This window comes from Pinus tabuliformis, chromosome X, assembly GCF_031772625.1.
Source record: "Pinus tabuliformis cultivar Carrire ecotype Pingquan chromosome X, CPIR1, whole genome shotgun sequence".
In the NCBI taxonomy this organism is placed as follows: domain Eukaryota; kingdom Viridiplantae; phylum Streptophyta; class Pinopsida; order Pinales; family Pinaceae; genus Pinus; species Pinus tabuliformis.
The window spans coordinates 1577396742-1577417489 of NC_142308.1; positions in this window are offsets into that span (position 1 = coordinate 1577396742).

Genomic DNA, 20748 nt, shown 5'->3' on the forward strand with positions numbered 1-20748 from the left:
AAAGGGGATATTTATCAAGAAAATTTTGCTGACATCATTGATCTATGTATCAGAAGTTCGAGACGCAGCACAAGGATAAAACCAGCAGAATATGATCGGTTTGTCAGAGATAACAAAGCACCAACAGAAGGAGTAACACGTGTAGAACTTGGCAATTTATTAGAAAATTTTAAAACTGATATTCTGGGGACATTAACTACACAACTTGATATTGTGCAGGCTAAACAGAAGCAGATTGAGGCAGAACATAATTTGGCGATCTTCTGCCCCCGATGTAGAAGAAAGCATAGCCACAAGGAATGTCCACTGGATACAGTTCAAACATGTGCCATCTGTACAAAAGATCACCTTACCGAAAGTTGCCCCTCACTTCCTGGATTGAAAGCAGTATATAAGGAAGCAGAAGAAGAACCGGAATCAGCATACTTTGTTAACCAGTGTCGCCAATGGCAACCAAGGCAATCAGGTATGTTTTCAAACCCGACTTCTTCTTTTCAGCCTCCACAATATAGTATGTGGCAAAATCAATCTCAACCCCCATTTCCGAACTGGTCATCACAACCATTTCCTTCTCCAAATCCATGGATGAATCAGCTAAACCAATTTGGTTGGCCAAATTTTCTTTACACTCCACCATATTGGCAAAATAACTCATACCCTCCGCAATGGACCCCCCCTACTTCACAAAGTTCACCCTGGCAGAAAAATTGGCCAAGATCGACATATCAGCCAACAGGAACTATTCCACTCCCTCAACCGACTTTTCCAGCTTTGCAACAAAATCCCCAGTCTAATCTGAGACCGCAACTCCCAGCCCAACCTAATCCTAATCCTAATAATAGGCCGGTCCAGTCTCTCCAAATCATAGAATCAACAGAAATCGGACCTGAACTGAGGGAGTGCAATGATCTTCAGTTAAGATCTGGACGAATAATAGAAATAGAGGGAGATAAAACAATTCACATTGAAGATCAGTTACCAATAGAACAACCGTCACAACAAGAGAGCGTAAATAAGGAGCAGACTCATCATCAAATAAATGAACCCGCTCCTCCCTTCCCAGAATGATTAGTCTTACCACGACCGGTACAGCAACCAGACTTTGACATTCTAGGGGAGTTACAAAATCTGTACATAAGAATTCCATTCCTCCAAGCCATTCAAGAAATCCCTATATACGCAAAAACTATAAAAGAATTGTGCATAAAGAAATCAAGGAGGAATCCAACCACTAACCCAAGAGTCCAAGTAGTCGGTACTTTATCTGACTTGTTATCAGGAATACCCATTAAATATGAAGATCCGGGAAACCCAATAGTAACTGTTCAAATCTATGGACAGACTTTGACTAATGCTTTAGTTGATTTAGGAGCTGCAATTAATATTTTGACAACTTCTACGTGCCAAAAGCTTGGGATTACATTGGTAGAACCCACTTCTACTTTGTTAGAATTGGCTGACCGATCTGTAGTATGACCAGAAGGAACTCTATACGATGTCATGGTCTCTGTAGATTCTTGGGAATACCCGACTGACTTCCTGGTAATTAATCCAAAAACCCGACTGGATGGACACCCTCTAATTTTAGGTAGACCCTGGCTGGCCACTGCCGATGCATACATTGGTTGTCGGCAGGGGAATATGACAATAACCAGAGGACCAAATTTCAAAAATCTAGTCCTATATCCTCCAGCATAGCCAAGTCTTACAACAATAAAAACTAACCAGCACTCTGTATCATACCTTACTGACAATATCAGATCACCATTGACTATACAGAAGGCTCTAGACTTCAAAGATCAAACAGAAGATGATGCCATCAATAAATTCGTTAGTCAAACTGAATCTAGACCTCATGCACAGTGTTTTACAATAGAAGCTGCATTCGAAAACGAACTGGAAATAGACCCCTTGAAAGATACACATGACCAAACGATACCTGTGACTTCTGTTGCTAATAGTAAAGTAGTGGAAATTGAGCCGGGAAAAACACTAAACATTAATGCCAACCTTACACCGGACCAAGAAATTAAACTCATCCATTTGTTACGAAAATATCAAGAAGCATTTGCATGGGACTATCCTGATATGAAAGGGATTGATCCCCAATTGTGCACCCAGCATATTTACATAGAAAAAGATGCAAGACCTGTCCGTCAACTGCAAAGAAGACTCAACCCCCATCTAAAATATGTTGTGAAAGCAGAACTTCAGAAGCTTTTAGATGTTAATTTTATTTATCCTATTTTTGATAGTAAGTGGGTCTCTCCACTTGTGGTTGTACCCAAGAAGAATGGGAAATGGAGGATTTGTGTGGATTATAGAGAGCTAAACAAAGCCACACAAAAAGACCATTTTCCCCTCCCATTCATAGGCCAAGTACTGGACACGTTAGCAGGAAAGAAATTCTTTTCTTTCCTAGATGGCTTCAGTGGATACAATCAAATTCAGATTGCCCCTGAAGACTAGGACAAAACTACCTTTACTTGTCCTTGGGGAACGTTCGCCTATAGAGTTCTACCCTTTGGCCTATGTAATGCCCCTGCCACATTCCAAAGGGCCATTCTTAGCATCTTTGCAGACTTAATAAATGATGGGCTTGAAGTCTACATGGATGACTTTACACCATATGGAGATGATTTTGATCTAGCTCTAGACACTCTAGAAAAAGTCCTACAGCGCTGCATTGCTACCAGGCTTTGTTTAAGCCACGAAAAGTGTTATATGATGATGAAAGAAGGGCTTATTCTAGGGCACTACGTCTCAGCAGCCGGCATTCAGGTAGATCCGGCTAAAATTCAGATTCTTTTGCTTGTTCCCACCCCCACTACTCAGACGGAGGTACGCAGCTTTCTTGGATTTTCTGGGTATTACAGACGATTTATAGAACATTATTCACACATTGCTGCACCTTTATATGCACTAACAGGTAATGTTGATTTCATGTGGACAGAAAATTGTGACCGTGCTTTCCAGGATTTAAAGAAACTCGTATCAACACCTCCAGTCCTTCGAGGACCAAACTGGAATTTACCATTCCAAATCTCATCTGATGCCTCAGACACAACAATCGGTGCAGTCCTTGGACAGGAGGAGGATAAAAAACCTTATGCTATTTATTATATCAGCAAAAATTTAACCCCTGCTGAATTAAATTACACTGTCACCGAAAAAGAATTCCTTGCTGTAATACATGCTGTCAATAAATTTAGACATTATATCACAGACTATCCCGTTGTTTTATATACAAATCATTCTGCTATTAAATATTTGGCAAATAAGCCTATTACAAATGCCAGAGTAACAAGATGGTTGATCTTATTGTAGGAATTTGATATCACAATCAAAGATAGACCCGGCAAGGAGAACCCTGTAGCTGATTTTCTCTCACGGATACCAAAACCAATTGAAGCAGCAGCAGTAGAAGACCAATTTCCGGATGAACACCTGTTTGCTATTGCTGCTCAAACACCCTGGTATGCTGATGTTGCTAATTACCTTGCAGCAGGTAAACTACCAAAGCACTTAACCCCTAATGAACGTAAGCAGATTGTTCAGAAGAGCACTCGATTTTCGTGGATTGGGGGCTATTTGTTCCACACAGGGGCAGACATGCAAATCAGGAGATGTATTCGAGAAGATGAAATTTTTGACATCTTAAAAGCCTGTCATGATGGACCATGTGGGGGACACTTTGCAGAAAAAAGAACAACATATAAGGTACTGCAGACAAGATACTACTGGCCTACAATTTTTAAGGATGCGAAGAAATTCGTTCAAGCCTGTGACAGCTGCCAGCGAGCAGGACGACCTGGTCAAGCCGACAAGATGCCTCTGAGGCCACAATTGGTTATTGAACCATTTGAACGGTGGGCTCTTGACTTCGTTGGACCCATCAACCCATCATCAAATGAAAGAACATATATCTTTGTAGCCACAGAATATGTTACTAAATGGGTTGAAGCGGAAGCGTTACCTAGAGCTACAGAAGATTCGGTAGTTCAGTTCCTATTCCATTTGTTTGTACGATATGGCCTTCCGAGAGAAATAATTATAGATGGAGGACCTCAATTTTCCAGAAACAAATTAGCCGCAACACTTAACAACTATCACGTCCAGCACAAAATTACTACCCCATATCACCCACAGGCGAATGGGCAAGTAGAAAGCAGCAATAAGGTAATAGAATCAATTTTAACAAAAACCATTGCTTCACACAGGCGTGATTGGGCCGCCCGATTACCTGAAGCACTCTGGGCCTATAGAACTACCTGGAGAAGTACCACTGGTTATTCGCCCTATCAATTAGTGTTTGGAAAACAACCTATTTTCCCCATAGAATTCGAAATCCAAACGCTACGAACTGCACAGGAAGTTGGCCTAGATTTAAGTGAGGCACAAATCAATCGACTACAGCAGATTAATGAATTGGACGAAATAAGGCTCTCTGCATTACAGAATACAGCACTTATTCAACAGCAGCGAGCTAAATGGCATGATGCACTTATCAAGAACAAAGTCTTTCACAAAGGGGACTGGGCTCTGTTATATGACTCTCGATTTCAGGATTTCCCGGGGAAACTGCAGACTCGATGGCTGGGGCCATATAAAACCCAGAAAGTACATGATAATGGGACCCTTACTCTCATTACAATCGATGGTTTTGGATATGCATTCAAGGTAAATGGCCATTGAGTTCGTCTCTATCGCAGGCCACTCACTCGGGAATCCTTCTGTGAGCAGCTACGTCAAGATACTGACATGAAAATTTAGGAGAGGAAGTAAAATCTTCCTCACCTACAATTCAGTAAGGAACTCATTCTTTTAACCTTGTACATAAGTTTTTGTATATACATTTTTTTAATATTTATTTGATCTCTCTTTCTTAAGATTGCTCTTTACAGTCAGTGTGTTTTTGTTGTTCCTTTTTTTTCAAATGGAACAGCATCTTTGAGTTTTTGCTGTTCCTTTTCTAGAAGGAACAGCAGTGGTTTGTTTTTGTGTCTTTGCTGTTCTTTTTTTTCCAAAAGGAACAGCAGGTGTGAATTTTTGCTATTCCTTTTTAGAAGGAACAACATTTTTGGGATTTTTGCTGTTCCTTTTCAAAAGGAACAGCAGTTGCGAAGTCTTGCCGTTCCTTTTCCAAAAGGAACAGCAGTTGCTTGTTTTCGTGTTTTTGGCATTGTTGTGTTTTTGCTGTTCCTTTTTCCAAAAGGAACAGCAGTTCGTGTCTTTGCTGTTCCTTTTTTTCCAAAAAGGAACAACAGTTCGTGTTTTGCTGTTCCTTTTTAAAAAGGGACAGCAGTTCGTATTTTTGCTGTTCCTTTTCCAAAAGGAACAGCAGTTTGTGTTCTCGCTATTCCTTTTTCAAAAAAGGAACAGCATTTCGAATTTTGTTGTTTTGAGTTTTGCTGTTCCTTTTTAAAGGAACAGCGTTTTGAGTTTTGCTAAAAGAAACAGCAGTGGTGAGTTTTTGCTGTTCCTTTTCAAAAAGGGACAGCATTTGTGAGTTTTTGCTGTTCATTTTCAAAAAGGGACAGCATTTGCGAGTTTTTGTTGTTCCTTTCCAAAAGGAACAGCAGTTGACAATTTTTTTTTTTTTTTTTTAGATAGCACTCATGATCTTAGGAGAACGACATCCCAACTATTTGCTTGCATGGATCCTTCTATTTCAAAAGAAACACCATAGTCATATCTTTGTCTCAGTGATGCTTCATAATTGAGGATGCTTTTTCACCCATTGTCTCTCCAGTCTTTAAGATACAGCTATACACTTATGCAATGAACATCAATTACAACATGCCGAAGTCAGGATATCACAAAATCGCTATCTTTATAGAGCCTAGTATTGATAAGAGGACAAGAGGGGGGACATACTTACTTCTCATCCCCGTTGTCATTGACTTATTCCCATTGCCCTGGTTGGTTATCTTTATCATGGCGATTTCCTTAAAAAAAAAAAAATTTGATTATTACATAAGAATAAGAACAGAGGATTTATATTTTCCTGTTGGGATGATAAGACTTCTTCCGCCATTCCCACTCTTAAGGAGTGCTAAACCACCCTTATGTGTAAATATATAAGAAAAAGTACTGAAAAAAAAAACAAAAGAAAAAAAAGAAAAAATGATGACGAATGTGATTTATTGTCAAATGCAGGATAGGGGGTCTCATCAAGAGCCAGCCTACCATGATCATCAGGTTGGAAGCGAAGTGGCATTCCCAGCATGGCCACCATACCAGGGATATGTGTCAGGCGGAAAGAGTCGATTGTGCGGACACAACCAACCTCCCTAGGAGCCTAAGAATCTCTAGTGACAAACAAGAGCAATCCTTCTCTAAACATGCATTTACTATATGGGAAATCAAGTGTTTAGATCCTTCCTGTAATCCAATGCTGTTGTAGCAGTCCAGCTCCACTGATCCGGATGAGCTCCTTCTTCACTTTGGAACCTGCATCCACTAACAATCAAACGATTAAATAGCACTTGATAATCTCATGGAATAAAACATATTTAACACATAGACCAAGGAGTACATGAAACAACTCATAAATAACAAGTTATTGAGAAGAATGGACTCATTTGCATTAATAGGTAACAAAAGGAACAAATACAACCTGAGCCTTGGTGTTGTGCAAGTCCCTCCCAGGGTCCATCAAGAGTTCTCCTTTACTTTGACAAAGCTCACCCACTTCCAAATAGAACAAGCAAAGATGGCAATCTCTCCTCACAAGCTTCTAAATGGGAGTCCTAATTCCAGCAGCATCTACCCTTAGAAATGTTTAGCTTCCAACCTCCCCTCCTTCTAGCCCAATGCCTGTATTTATAGTGTTCAAGAGGAAGTTAATCAGGTCCACCATTAATGGGATAATCCCCTCTTTGGATGGGATAGCTCCCTTATTGATGGGATAAGTTCCTCTTTGGTAGGGGTGCATGAACCATATGGAGGCTCTCAATACACGTCGAACAACCTTCTAGAATGCTCTAGAAATGACCACAAGTAACTTTTTAAAGATGAAACTTGCGCATTTTGACCTTTACAGCGGGACGCACCTGCCCCTTTACATACAGAGCGTCCAAAGACGTAGCTTTTGTGAACATTGGATGCGTACCCGCAGGTAAGGTTGAGAGAACCTGCGTACCCAGAGATAAATACATTTATAAAGACTTTCTCTCTTTTTGGAGTTTGACATGGAGAGCAGAGGCATAAGACTTGCCTAAGAGGATAGCATGACTGTTGATAGAGCCATACTAACTGTAAATAGTCATGGTGACATTTTTTAGTGTAACAGATTGCCCCCTAAAGTGCGAAGCCTGTAATAGATTAGGGTTTTGTATTATCTAGGAAGGGTGAAGCGCTTTATCATTTCAAGGATTATCTCGTGGAGAACCTGGTCAGAACCTGCAATTTTCAACACAAAATACATGTATAAGATTATATCATCACTGAGGTAGGCATTCCCATACTCAGATCAAAAATTTAACTAACAGACTAACTATTCTGATACAGGAATGATCTTGCAGTACATCATAATCATAGACTTTTGTAGACACAGTATGGGCGCAACCATCTGTTTATGATTAGTCTACTTAGATAATGAATACAAAACTCCTCGCAGCCTGGATGGTGGAAACTAGATCCAGGGTCTTCATTTCTACTCCCCGAATTGGTACGATTCTAGCCATGCGAATAAATGAGTTGATGTCGAACATGGTAGAAACCACTTGATTACCAGTCGATGATGAAAACTGTTAACAAGTGTGAGAGAGACCACCAGTAATGTCAATGGTTCTCAAAGTACCCAGTACAATCCATGAGATGTGAATGAATGAGTTGATGTCGAACATTTCACGGAATCCTTCGATCGAAATTCAATGATGTAAACTGACATCAAAGGCGAGAAACCTGCCATTGATGCATGCAGACTTCAAGGTACTGACGATTCTAAGTCATCTCTCTAGATAATGTGCTGATGTTGATAGAAAGCGACCCGTTGCAGGCAAGCCCACAACACGAAATCATTGTTCAAGTTGAAGAAATGTTGCTGTAAGGATTGACTCAGGGATGGTCAAATGGATGACAAGTATTTTGCAGATGAAAGTTTTGCTTGCATACCTCTTGAACACATAACGACACGACAGATGGCTTGGTGATGAATAACTCAAAGTTAATCCCCGGAACCTGGCTGAAGACTTTCAAAGTGGTTTGATCAACTGTGAGGTAAAGGATTTCCCAACCCAGGTGAATGAAAAGTGTCGTGTCCAAGAGTGGTAATAAAGTTTCTTCTGAGACAAAGGATAACAGATAGGCTCATTCTTCTCTTTTTTCCCCCACCATTTCTGGCAAGTACCTCTTTATTTTTAACAAGCTTAAGGAGGATAACATATGCTTGATTATAAGCTCATCCTTCGGATGAGTCCAACCTAGTTTTGATTCGAACCCTAGGAAGGAGTGGTTCGTTCCTGTTTGTAATTGAACAGGTCCTTTACTGTGAAACGTTTAACGAGTCCAGTATAGGAGAAACTCGGCGTTTTTCAATTTTAGAGAGTCTGAAAAACTTAAGAAGACTCCAAGTTGAACTTTTTCGTAGATTTGTGTCCCTCAAGCCCGAAAAAGTATAAAATAATACCTGGGGGAACCGCTTGATCTTGCGACCAAGGAGTACTTTCATAATTAGTGCCACTGACCTGAAAAGTAAAAAGCGATCAAGGACACGTCGTTTTATTTCCAGTATCGAGTTTGAAACGACAAAAACCCGGCAATCTTTTCCTGATTTTACGGTCAGAAAAGAGCTATAAGGGGACTGTCTTTTAATTCCGTTTTAACGAGTGTAAAAGAAACCCTCAGCAATCTTTTCATATTTTAGGAGTCAGAAAAGGGCTTAAAAGATGACTCTGATATTTTGGTTCGTGAAAAAATGACAATTTTTCCTCTAAATCCCTTTGTCCTGCACAAAAACGACACATTACTCATACATGTTTAAGATAGGCAAAAATACATTGAAAAATATCCTTCCATGGTGAAAAATGAACAAACCTAGCATTCATTCATCCAAAAAACCTATAAAAAGACTTTTTACCATGTCATTTTTACCATTTTACTGTTGAGGTTGAAAAAAGGGCTTTTGGCAAGAAACTTCCCGTGGTCGCTGCGGAGAATCCGACCGTCAGAATCGAACGTCGTCTCTTCCAGGTATTTCACAACATCCTCCTCTTCAATTTCATCCGATTAAAAGTTTGTTTTAGGTTTTAGTTTTGATTTTTGGGGGGTTTTGGGTTTCAAAAATCGCTCTGCGGGGTACGCAGGTGACCTGCGTCCCCCGACTTTTTCCCACACAGGAAAAAGTTCGAGGGACGCAGCCCACCTTCAGGCCAGCTGCGTCCCGACGCTCTGTGTCCTAAACGCGGGGTGTGTCCCCTGCGAAAGGCGGAATTTGAAACCCCAAACTCCACAAACAACCATTTGAATTTTCCCAAATCAATTCTAATCTTCATTTCTTGGTGTGTAGGGCACTCACCATGTTGGATTGGAGAGAAAGAGAGCACGAGGACGTTGATTTAGCCGCAATTAATCATCAACCTTCCATTGATGCCCTAAAAGCATGCGGACTATATAAATACTGAGCCATACCTGGCATGAGGGCTCAGGTGAGATTCTTGGAGTGGCTGGTTGAGAGATGGAACATTCATGAGCAATGCTTTTACATCGGAGGGCACCAGCTCGAGATAGAGCCCTCTGACATATACTTTCTCACTGGCTTGCCAAATAGGGGCGAGCAACTCAATCTAGCCGGGACTAGGCCGGGTGGCCAATCCCTTGCTAGTCTCCGGGCAGATTGGTGCACACCCAATGCACACCATGCGAAAGGCGTAGAAATCAAACACATCTCTCTACGTGAACTCAAGGTTATAGCTTTCACGGTTACCAGAATTTGCGGTGCAGCCGCTTTACATATTGCCACCGGGTCCCAAATGCGGATGGCGATTGACTGTTTCCAAGGCACCATTTTCAACTGGTGTGATGCTGTGTCGGCCAATATGAAGGGCCAACTGACTAGGGCAAAGAACGGACAACTAAAGACCTTTGGATATGGGCCTCTAGTTGTGAGCTTTGCCTTAGAGAGAGTTCCGATGCTGATCCCTCAGCAACTCACTGTTGAAATCTTGGGTCCTCGGGAGCCAAAGCTGATACGATGGGTTACGGTGATGGCCCGGCATCCTGACGAGGGCGTGGCGGTTGTTCGATTCCCTGATAGTTATTTTCACTGGTTAGAGGACCAGGTTTTTTCAATCCAGGACTTTCCATATGCCGGAGTATATTTTCGAGGTGATCCGGACATGGTTCTTCCATAGGGAGAACAATGGGATGACAGAGGTACTTTATTTTTCACAAGTTTTCAAATTATATATATATATATTTTTTTGTTTTTTATATATATCGTCTCAAACTGACAGTAAAATTTTTCAAAATGCAGATGTTGGTCCACGGCACCCAGCCAACCTCCAGTCTTTTGAGAGGAGACATCCAGTTGCACCGGTACCGGCTCCACAGGATGCGGCTGCAGAGTCACTAGCTGAGTTGGAGCAGGATCTAGAGCGTCTGACGGTGGATATACCTGAGACTACCATAGATGATATTCCTATAAGACTTCAGCGCTATGTAGTCGCAGTCCCTGGGCCGTTTAGGAGATTTTTGTGTAAGGTAGCCCGTGCAGTGGTGTCGTATAGGGAGCACCACCAGTGATTGGCTAGCCACTTTTGTAGACACATGTGACATTTTTGACTTTTGTACTTATCATTTTGCTGATCATAAGGTGTTTTTCAACCTATGATCGAAGACGATGTATATTTTTTGACACACTCCTATCTATATATATATCACTATTACCGGCTTATCACCAACTAGCGTTTTCGGTCTAGAAGGCTACTGTTTGTGCTTAGTTTGATGCCCTAGATTCTTTAGGCGTGTGATTCAATTTGTTTGGTTCTTTAGAGACTTTAGGTGGTTTGATTTGAAATTTTACTTTGTTTTCGTGTGTAGTAGTTAAAAGTTTTTAGCTGTGGCGGAATTACCGAGACATTCCCGTAGACTTCGGGGCCAGTCTCCTGAAGTTGTTTCTGTGGCCGAATTGTTGAGAAGATCCCGTAGACTTAGGGAATCACCTCCTCGAGACGACCCCGGTAATCTAGAAGGTTTAAAGGTCCTTGTAACTCCTCCTAGTGGCAGTAGAGTAGGTTCACCTGAAGAAGGAGAATCTTCCTTGGTAGTCCATTCAGATTACCAAGGCTTAGATACAGGTTATAATCCCGAAGCTATTACAGTTTCTGAGCTTGTTGGTAGTTTTTCGTCTGCTAGTGATACAGGCGAAGAACCTGAAATATCTGAACCTGTTACTCCAACTTCTAGTGTTCCAGATTCACCAAGAGTAGAACGAGTTATCACCGAAAATCTTCCTACTGGTCTGATTGCTATTGAAGAACTTGCTCCAGAGGAAGAAATAGGCGTCTCTAACCTTGAAGATCAACTTACTATTGATCTAAGGGAGCGTGAATCTATCTTTTACAGTCCTCCTAGAAGTACTACTTGGTACCTTTCGTTAACCAATTATTTAGACAACTCAGGGGTAGGTTTTTCTACACCTCGTACTCCTTTTCCACCTGGAGGTATTTATACTCCTGTAAATATGTCTGGTCAGTCGTCCGTGTTTACTCAAAGTCCTGAATCTTTCTTACACGGCGGTCCTTCTGTTCCCACCGGGTATCAATCACTTTCTGGTACCTTTGCGGGGGCATCTCCTCAACCCATTGATCATGGGTTATTAGCTGGAAACAATGGTAATATATCATTGGGTGTAGGAGACATTTATATGATGTCAGGTTCAGTTCCTGTTTCCCAACCTCAAGGTGGCCAATTACCGCCTGGGGGACAACCTCAGTTAACGCCTGGGGGGAAACCTCAAGGTACACAAATCATGTCTGGGGGGCAACCTCAAGGTCAGTACGTACCTATGGTGCAATACATGCCTCATGGTCAACCCCAGCCTCAATATGTACCCCAGGGTCAACCTCAGTATCAATATCAACCTCAAGGATGGCAACCTCAAGGGTATCAACCCCAAGGGTATCAACCTCAAGGGTATCAACCTCAAGGTCAAGGTCAACCCCAGTATCTGTATTTACCTCAAGGTTATCAACCTCAAGGTCAATACTCGAGTCAAGGTTATCAACCACCTCAAGGTCAGTCATATGTTCAAGGTATGGGAACTGCACCTTACAATTATCAATCCTATCCTCAATCCGGTTATGGATCTCAGTATCCTCAACCTGTTACGGGTCAATACCCCGGAATGTTAGTGTGGGATCCATCACAGGGTCAACAGGTGTTGCAGCCAAATTTACAGTTGGTACCTCAAGCTGGACAACCCGTAGTTTCTGGTGCACACAGTGACAGTGCATACAGGGACGCACTGTGCAATACTTAGAGGGTGCGTCCTACTGGAAAATTCAAGAAAAACTAAATTGAATCTAACCCTAAGCTAACCCACCCAAAAACAAAGTCACAGAGCCAAAAACCAGAAAATAAATGACTTTTCTCAGAGCAAAGTTGCATACAAAGGAAAAGACTTTCACATCAATGGAATCCCCAGTAGAGTCGCCAATTTGTCAGGCGGAAAGAGTCGATTGTGCGGACACAACCAACCTCCCTAGGAGCCTAAGACTCTCTAGTGACAAACAAGACAAACAAGAGCAATCCTTCTCTAAACATGCATTTACTATATGGGAAATCAAGTGTTTAGATCCTACCTGTAATCCAACGCTGTTGTAGCAGTCCAGCTCCACTGATCCGGATGAGCTCCTCCTTCACTTTGGAACTTGCATCCACTAACAATCAAACGATTAAATAGCACTTGATAATCTCATATAATAAAACATATTTAACACATAGACCAAGGAGTACATGAAACAACTCATAAATAACAAGTTATTGAGAAGAATGGACTCATTTGCATTAATAGGTAACAAAAGGAACAAATACAACCTGAGCCTTGGTGTTGTGCAAGTCCCTCCCAGGGTCCATCAAGAGTTCTCCTTTACTTTGACAAAGCTCACCCACTTCCAAATAGAACAAGCAAAGATGGCAATCTCTCCTCACAAGCTTCTAAATGGGAGTCCTAATTCCAGCAGCATCTACCCTTAGAAATGTTTAGCTTCCAACCTCCCCTCCTTCTAGCCCAATGCCTATATTTATAGTGTTCAAGAGGAAGTTAATCAGGTCCACCATTAATGGGATAATCCCCTCTTTGGATGGGATAGCTCCCTTATTGATGGGATAAGTTCCTCTTTGGTAGGGGTGCATGAACCATCTGGAGGCACTCAATACACGTCGAACAACCTTCTAGAATGCTCTAGAAATGACCACAAGTAACTTTTTAAAGATGAAACTTGCGCATTTTGACCTTTACAGGGGGACGCACCTGCCCCTTTACATACAGAGCGTCCAAAGACGCAGCTTTTGTGAACATTGGATGCGTACCCGCAGGTAAGGTTGAGAGAACCTGCGTACCCAGAGATAAATACATTTATAAAGACTTTCTCTCTTTTTGGAGTTTGACATGGAGAGCAGAGGCATATGACTTGCCTAAGAGGATAGCATGACTGTTGATAGAGCCATACTAACTATAAATAGTCATGGTGACATTTTTTAGTGTAACAATATGGTCCAAAGGTACACTGACTAAGCAGACCTTGGAACAGGGGGTCTCATCACGAGCCGGCCTGCCCACGTTTCGCGCCTTCCTGGTGAATGGCATTATGGCTACCTGGTTACCAAGCCAGCATAATGACCTATATTTTGACTAAATATTTTTATACACATACAGGATCATGGTTCCGGGGGCGAAATAAACAACTCTGCCAAGGTTATGGACACCTGTTGGCAGCAGAGCTCTGTTAATGGTATCGAAGTCATAAATGGTTACACCAACAGGGATAATATTAATACCTCTTTATTTCTTCTATTCTATGAATAATTCATATTTTATTCCCCGATTAACATATCGCATGAATACTCATTACTACCAATCATGGCAAAGGAACTGACAATGACCCCTTGGGACTTCGTACGAGTGACAGACGTCCCATCCCCCGGCCTCGCATCATATTATGAAAGCTCTTATGTAAAACGCGATCCACCTTTTTGCCTCGATTTCGGTATTTAGTTGTCTATCCAAAACATGGCGTAATTTTATATGTTGTTCTTTATGACTGGTAACACGATGGCTGCTGCTCCTCTATTTGACGGCTGGGGCAGCCTATCACATCGTGGGGGGGGAAGGTAATCTCATTACTCCATGGGGTACGTGTCACCACACCATTCGGGGTAGATAGTGTACGAAGGAATGGCATGGTTTAACGGTATGATAAGTCTATTTTACGCAAAGTTGCCATCCGCAATCCATTTTTGCTGCATGCTCTGTTTTTTCGCGACGATCACCTTCTCTGCATCCCAAAACAGCTCAGACAGTTGCTGTTCCATTAAAAATTCTTAGTAGAACCATGGGAGGTAAGGCAGTCCGAAGCGAGCCCCAGGAATTGACAGCCTCTGCTGCTGCTCGGGAGATCTTGGAAAAGGCTGGATGGCTGAATTATTTCAATCGCCTACAAGAACCAAACGAGTCAGTGGCGTTGGAATTTCTGCAAAACCTGCAGGAAGACTACTCCACAGTAAAAGAAAGACGGATACTGGTCACTAACGATGTAATTGCAGAAGTTTCAGGCCTACCAGCCACCGGACCTGTATGGACACTAAAGAAAGAAAGACTGCAGAAGATTATGGAGATTTTTCAGGATGAAGGCCAAAGCTTGATAGTGAAAGGGAAGGGAGTTCTGCCAGCTACATTAGGAGAACCCTGGACCGAACTAGCAAAGATAGTACAGAGCTACATTACTTGCGAAGGAAGGAAGGACGTGGTAAGACCTCACCATCTTAAACTGTTAGCTGTTTTAAAAGAAAAATGTTCTGTAAATATGCCTACACTTTTAAATTCGTTGTTGCATGATGTGGCTCGAAGCCTGAAAATGGCCCAGCACGTAGACGCAGTTGTTAGCCACCATGGATTGATTCGATTGATAGTGAGCCATAGTCTCACTCAACAGCAGAGCAGCTGGGAGGAGCTCATTACATTGATTGAGGGAGGATTGACTGCACCACCCCCAAAACCTGAAACCTCCTCTAGCACGCCAGAACAATCAGAAAAACGCAGAGAAGTGGCAGCTGGAAAACGTGTCGCTTCGAAACGAAAGCATTCTTCAGATACACCGAAGCGACCAGAAAAACGTAGAGAAGTGATAGCAGAAAAACTTGTTGCCTGTACACCTGAACAGCCAGAAAAACCAAGGAAATCAGTTCGGCTAGCTCGAATACGAGGGAGGCTGGAAAAGGTTCGGAACACCAGCCAACCAATTGAGATTACAGATGAACCTCCAAAACTAGAAGAAATACCTTCTGAAGAAAATGCTGGATAATCTGGGGACGAGGCTGAACAAGCCAGAGAAGGAGGTAAGGAAAGAGAAATGCACTCCGAAGCTGAACACTCCAAGGCAGTCACTGAACAGGACAATCGGGAGGAGGAAGTAATATAGCCAGAAAGCAGTCCGCTGCGAGACCCTGTGGGCGAAGAAGAATTGGCTGCAATCCTAGCCAGCTTGGGGGAATATGGCCAACCCTCCAGCCCAGCAGGTCCTCCCGATGGACCGCCAAAGGAAGAGATACCCGAGAATTCACATGCAGAGAACCAAGGAGAAGAAAATCCACCCGTTCATGAGGAACAAATAAGGGATACCAACCGGGAACAATCTGTTCCCGAAGCACCAGAAGAAATGCTAGACATAGGGGCAGATTTAAGGGCCAGGCCCAAACCCTCTGCCGAGACAAGGGAAATTAGGAAATTTAAGACTAAACAGTAGAGGCTACTGAGCACTATAGCCCGACTCCGACAGAAAATTCGCATTCTGAAAGCTAGTCTGAGGATACAAAGGACCACACAGAAGAGGAAGAGGACCGCTACAGCAGAATCCCGTCGAACAAGAAGTCGAGGGACCTACACTCGCACTGTTGGTCGAAACCCGATTAGAAGACCTGCAGCTGTTCCAAATGACGCTGAGGAACAAACTGCTGTTCCAATGGCCACTGAGGGACAAACTGCTATTCCAATTGCTACTGAAGAACAGACTGCCGTTCAATTAGCAGAAGAACCACAACAACCTTTTGTTCATGTCAAGAAAGAAAAGGAGAATAAGGAAATCCAAACAGAGGCACCGCCCTCAGGGGTGATCCGGGTTCGGAACTCTAAGCAGCATAACAAAAAGGTTCAGGTAAAACTTCTGACCTCTACGGCCTTATGGAAAAAGGATCCAAAAACAAGAACCTTGCATAAAATGATGAAGGAAGCTCAAAAGGAAACTGAAAGATTGAAGGAACAAACAGTCCCCCGGGAGAGATATGAAGAGTTGCAGCAGCAACTTCGAAATATTAGTCAGTCCGAGAGCCAAGCCTTCGAAGGCTGGCAAAAAGAGCAGGAAAAGGTTGCAAAGGTAACTCGTCGATTAGATATTGTTGTTAGGCAGATGGAAACTGTGTGTTCCTTGTATAATGATGTTCTATCCTATAGGGCCCCTGCTAAAAACTATGCTTTATTTTTGCTTGAACGATATTTACGATTAAAGATAAAAGCTATCAGGGCAGGTGCCCCTATACAAATCAATACCCTTAATGATTTCATAGATTGTTGCAAGCATTATGGAATTAAGGTCCAAAGATTATTATGTGAATTTTACTTGCATAACCTCGTGCTAGACCAGGAAACTGATTTAAATCCTGGCCCTTTCGTTGGGGACATACAATTGCAAGCCTTTGTTTCCTTCGGGGTTAACCAGCTAAAATGGCTCAAGGCTTATACCACTTTCCAGAGACAGGAAAATAGCCTAGACTTGTGGGTGAGAGCCGAGCCTAGAGACCCAGTACGGTTATGGAGAGCACATAGGAACCTTATGAGAACCCCGGGTGTTATGGATACATTAGGACCCATGCATGAGGACTTAATCAGACAAAATTTGGAATATTTTCTGACTATTAAAGACCTTGCTACCGATGCTGCAAAATTCCGATATCAGATTTCGAACCCAAACATCCAGCTCAGGGAACCATTCAGATATGAAAATTTTGAGCTGGCAACCAGCCGTTTGAACCTTTATGCGAGCGAATTTCGCAAGCAGGGCCATCCTGGTTGGGGTATCGATTTCGTAGTCCAATCATTTGGCACCCTGCACCTGGATACCAGGCCTTGTATGAAATGCCTGAAGGTCAAACAAATCAGTTTTTTGATGATTTGGTTGCTCATCACGGTTGTAGGCCTCCACACGAGATTCCCTCTCTGGCCTACTCTCTTACTGCTCTGCATATCAACTATAATGTTTTCATGAGGGCATGAAACAGGGTAAGCAGGGGGGTGTGTGGAGCTCTGGAAAGGTATGTTTTTGACCAACAATTTAGTGACTTTTCGATAGCAATTGTAACCCTTTCTGCATAATGAACTTAAAGAGATAAAGCAGTTTTAGTAGAATATGTGAGAATTAGTATGAAAAACGTAATCACTGATAATTGTTATCTTTTCATGTAGAAAAGGGTGGAAACGAAGGATTACTGTTTAAGAGGAAAAGACAAAGGAAGAGTATCTGTTGTCCCTTTGGGAGGGAACCGGATGCGAACGAGATCAAGCGGATCGAAGCAGAATGACCCGGGAAAGAAAGAAGAATTATCGACTCGGCGAAGCAGGGAAAGGAAAATCAAGGAGTAACGGCTTGGCGAATCCCTCGGGATCTTTGATCCTGAGGGATCGTTGTCTTGCTTATTTTTGCTACCTAGATACCTCCGCCATTTCTCTTATAAAAAGGGGCAACAGTGTTAAGCTCGGGAGACCTTTTTTCATATATGTAAATTTAAGTCTCAGTTTGAACTTTGATCATCGAGTCTCGTTAAGACTTGTTTTGTTGTACTTTTGTTGATGCATTAATACGAAAGGCTTGGTGCTTTATTTCATCTCTACGTCTGGAGTAATCTAAGGCGGTTTATCCTTGGAAGCTAAGGGCCCGGCTCTGAAGGACACTTGCTTTTGTATCATTATAGTTTGGTTTCTGTGTGGATTGTTTATATAGTTTGGTAATCTGACGTGTTTGTCATATGCTGTTCCATGCTCTGTTACGACTAATTCATTAATGGTTTCATTTAGAAGATTTATGTAAGTAACTCTGTATCATGTAAATGAATCTCTTCAGAGTTGTTTGCAGGTTCACTATTTAAGCCAATTGTTTCTGTTACAGAGCTTTCATATTAAATATTGCTATTGGATTCATTTGAACTCTTATTCGTGGGAACCCGAAAGTAATATCATTCTATCTGGAAGCAGAGTCATATTCTCTGGAAACATCAGATTGCTATAATAAGTGTGTTGTGTATATATGATAAATGTTGTTCCATAATTCATTTGTGAATATCGCCTCATAAAGTAAGGTTCATTGGAATTGCTTTTGACGATTGTTATTTGATTGCGGAATGAGAGTTCAGTTCTAACTCGCGAGATCTAGTTTACTGAGTTGTTGTTCCATTTACTGCCATTCCATTTACTGTTGTTCCATTTCAGATTTGTTGTTCCATTTTCCGTTTGCTGTTCCATTTTACTTTCTGCTGCTCCATTTCCTTGCATTTACTGTTTTGGTGTGAGAGAAGGTCTAAAGCTGTCATGAGTCAGCAAGTCACTTCTTAGCTCCCAGATCTTTGGTCCATGCTCTATTTTCCTTCCATCAGTTTCTAGAGGGATGGGTTATCGCTTCCACACCCTTGACTGATAAATTGCCTGGTGTGATTCCTTTCTTTTAAAAGCAAATTAGTTGTAGTTTAGCATCCATTTACTCTTGTATTTTCTAGACACTGTACTACGAGCATTACTCTGACGAATAGCCTCGGATTGAGCTATTCTTTGCAATAACAAAGCGTTCCCGGATTGACTTATTAATGTAGCATAACTAGAGGTGAAAGAGACCCTTGTTACAACTCTACACGCATTAGGTAGATGGCACTGCGCATCAGGCACAATTTGCTCAATTTTGCTCAAAACTCAAAATTTTCGCCTAGTTTTTTCTCAGTTTGATTTTTTCTCTCTCATGGTAAAAATCATGATGTAAATTGATGTACTTTGATGTAAAAATTATGAAAATTGACTCAAGGAGGTAGATACATCATGTATAGGTGGTTTTGAACTGAATGAATTAGTTTCCATAGTTTTAGAGGCAAGCTGTTCCACTGCCTATTTTTCAGTTCCTAGTTTAGATCTTGTTGAAACAGCTCCTAGACTCATGGATTCGACCCCTAAAGGCTAGCATGGGTGGTTTTTTGCCTATATATTGTACTTTCTTAGTCATTTGTCAAGGTTGGACTCTTGTGAATGCTTTGAGCATTATTGTACATTCATCTCTGCAGTTTAGCAAGGAAATAGACCAGGGTTTGCAACATTTTGTGGGATTCTTGTGGCAAGGTGATTTAGCAATGTTTTTCCTTCTGTGATTCAAGTTATCATATGTTTATGTGTGCCATTATCTCTCTCTTTTCTGCTTAACTAAATGAATCAAGTATAAAGGTGGAATTCATTGATGTTGCAGTGCTCTACCTTAGGGTTTATTTAGTTTTACATGTCTTCTATTGTCTGAAGAGGACTCATGAAATTTCCATGCCCTCTCTAGCTCCTCACCAGTCTTAAGACTCTCCATTTCACTTAATTTCAAAGTACTAAAGCATTTTCCTACCTCGCCCCACAGAAACCTTTGCAAGACTGAGTCCATTCCCCAGACCCAAAACTGCCTTTCACATTTGATCCAGCAAACCAACATAAAACTCAATCAAACTCCTCTGAGCATATACCTAGCCTAAAATTAGTCTTTATATCATTCATCTCAAGTTTTATTGGCCATATTTTCCTTAGATTGACAAGGAGAGAGCCCTCTCCCGACCTGGTAGGGCTAGCTACCAGGTTATGCGTGGTTTGAAGTTACCCTAGACCTGCCTTTCTCAGTCTGAAGTAGATTTAGGCAATAACACACACCATTCTTAATTCTCACGAAATAATTAATAAATCATTTTATTTGTTAATTGTTTATAAATAAAGATATTTAACCATTTTAAATGTATTTTCCCTCTCCAATAAAGATAACAAAGTATTCCATGCAGTTAGATCTTGATTTGGTCAATATTATTTTATTATTCTCCATTTTCAAGATTAAATCAATAATTTGTTGCAAATAGGAGGTTTTTTCATTCATTCTTCACCATGATCATAATCATCGTCACTGTTATTGTCTTTTTTCTTTGACCTCCCATTTGAGTTCTCCACATTTTGTTTGGGTTTTTCATATATTGAGAGAGAATATTATTTTTTGAAGCTTCAAGAACATTAAAGGACCCATCCCACAGAGGGGGTTTTATAGACCCATTTGTAGATCTCCTTCATCAGGTGTTTTTAATAAAAGATTTATTCAATTAAAGTCTTTCCATTTGGGTTATTGCATTGGATATTTTTATTGATGCTTTCTATTATGTATCATCTATACTTTTGTTGTAGGTTTTCCATTTTTATTGTAGATTTGAATCGCAAGCATCCATCAACTTATTGTTAGGGTCACTTGTCACCTAGTGACT